Genomic DNA, 2,811 nt, shown 5'->3' with positions numbered 1-2,811 from the left:
GCGAGTATAGTCATCATTTGATTCAGTTAGTCCAGTGGTTCCTAACCTTTTCAGTCCGGTTACCCCTATGACTAACTAGGGAACTTGATTTTACCCCTTCTCCCAATGGTAATAAAAAATAAGACGTGTACGTTTGTTGTATTGTTATATTAGGTTAGATCATTACCCCCGTAAAATACCAGTTTTACCCCCACGGGGGTAATTACCCCCAGGTTAGGAACCACTGAGTTAGTCGATGCTTGAACGGCTAAATGGTTTGAACGGCAAAAAAAACCGGCCAAGTGCGAGTCGGACTCGCGCACGGAGGGTTCCGCACCATCAACAAAAAATAGAGCAACAAGCAAAAAAAAAAACGGTCACCCATCCAAGCTTACTGACCCCGCCCGACGTTGCTTAACTTCGGTCAAAAATCACGTTTGTTGTATGGGAGCCCCACTTAAATCTTTATTTTATTCTGTTTTTAGTATTTGTTGTTATAGCGGCAACAGAAATACATCATCTGTAAAAATTTCTACTGTCTAGCTATCACGGTTCGTGAGATACAGCCTGGTGACAGACGGACGGACGGACAGCGGAGTCTTAGTAATAGGGTCCCGTTTTTACCCTTTGGGTACGGAACCCTAAAAAGACGTAAAAGCATAAGAAATATATAGTCAGTAGAAGATAGTATCTACAAGAATCTCAAAAAATCTGCACACGACTGTTGAGAAAGGAAGAGGTTGATGTGTTGATGAAATCTTCTGCTTCCTTAAAATTAAAATTACCATTAAATATATAGTCGTTTAAACCAAATAGCCGCAAATTCTTGTATTGTATAAATACGTGATTTTTAAAGTGATCCTTACATTCCGACTAAGTTAGAAATGCCTGTAGTTATGTTAAATGGAGAAAACTCCTATTGAGAGTGAGGAATGCTGAGTAGACAATTGATTGTAAGAATTAACTTTAGATTCTACAGAAATCAAGTAGATTAATGCTATATCAGTGATAGCCCCCAAATATGGGATTTGAAAATAGCATTATGCAAACCTTTTCGAGACCCAGCATATTTTGGAAATTTTATTGTACCTATATATTTTTGATAGATAATCAAATATATAGTTAGTTCTTAAAGGCCAGAGCGCACATGCTGCGTGTGAGCCAACGTGCACATGCATACGCTACGCGTACGCTAATGTGCTGGAGACGTGCCCGCGCACACATCACGCAAGCGGTGTGCCGTCTCTCATAAGGATCTGTATATTACCAACCCGCACGTGCACGTCTACGCACACGCATCTGGTGTGTACAAGCCTTTAGAGCGACCAAAACAAAACTCATATTCCTTTTGGTAAAGACTGAAACTGATTAGTTGGTACTACACGCAGTACGCTGGGACTCGGAAGGCCTGTTTCTAAATTATATAATTTTGTTGTTGCTGTTAGGATCTCAGGCCACAAGCTTTAAAGTGAGCGAAACTAACTCAGTGTATTTTGTCTTAGGAACTATTTAAATGCAATTGCCTATTAAAAGAACTGTTTTTGTGTACATAAAATAAGGATGTAGAATAAGAAACACTTTATTTACTTAATTAAAAATCTTATTTATTATCATTTGTTTTACTTCCATGTCTTGTATTATACCTAACAACAAAAACAATACCTATTCGTAAAGGAAACGGAAAGCAGGTCATTCATATAACTAAATAATTGCTTTCACTGTAAAACAAAAAAGTATAATTGTAAATTATATAATAATGCTACTGATATCACATAACTAGAATGTAACATTATTAAATTAAAATTGACAATCAGTTAAAACATTATAGAAGGCGACAAAGCGTGTGCAAGTCTGCAGCGGCGCCATCATTATGAAAATCAATAAATTATTATGGTGGTACGTTTCAGGTATATCATATCGCCATATATGTAATTAATTTATTTTTGTTATGGTGGCGTCGCTGCAGAGTAGCATACGAAGTGACGAAATATCGACAAAAAATCATTGTATTTATACGACACGTCAGGTTAGGTGCCGACCGCAAAATATTACTTACTTTGAATCGTACAATTTTTCAACTTAGATGTATTTGTTTTAGGCACATAACTGATAAATTAAAACAGTGCACGAAGTTAAAGCCCTTTTATGGCGGAGTGAATATATTTCTCACCCGATTTTTACTACGTTTCTAAGAGAAAGGGTTAAATTTTGTATAATATCTGCCTTACAAAGGGTTACCGGAGGGTTTCTATCGTTTCCCGAAAAGTTTCGAGTCATAATGTATCGTTTTCCCGCATTTTTGTTAGTGATCATTCATTCGGTTCAGAAACGCGTCACTTTTCAGGATCGCCCTAAAACAAACCTAACCTATCTATAGGATAACCTTACGAAAATTCAAAAAAGTTTACGGTTTCAGTTTTATGACTAATGATAATATGACAAATAATACATTATGATTTTACGGGAAACAACGGGACCCCGTTACTAGATATACTGGGTCAACCAAATCTTGTCAGTAGTAAAAGGCGGCAAATTTGAAAAATCGTGGGTTAGCAACACTGTGTTCGAATAATTCCAAAATCGCGTGTCATCTGTGTGTTATCTGTGGAATGTGGATCGTGAACGACAGCCATCATCTTATTGTTTACATTCTGAATCGTTTCTATTTCAAGAGATATTTCTGCTGTCACCATTAAATACCAAGTTTATGCATGGCCTCAAGCAAAGCTAAGGTGCCTACAATGTACAATCATGCTCGTTGACGGTAAACATGAATTCACTCGAACTGACGTATGAAGGGCGGAAAAATAAACACGTTTCGGTTCGATGTAC

This window comes from Cydia amplana, chromosome 8 (assembly GCF_948474715.1).
Source record: "Cydia amplana chromosome 8, ilCydAmpl1.1, whole genome shotgun sequence".
Lineage (NCBI taxonomy): Eukaryota > Metazoa > Arthropoda > Insecta > Lepidoptera > Tortricidae > Cydia > Cydia amplana.
Note: the sequence above shows the minus strand (reverse complement) of the source record.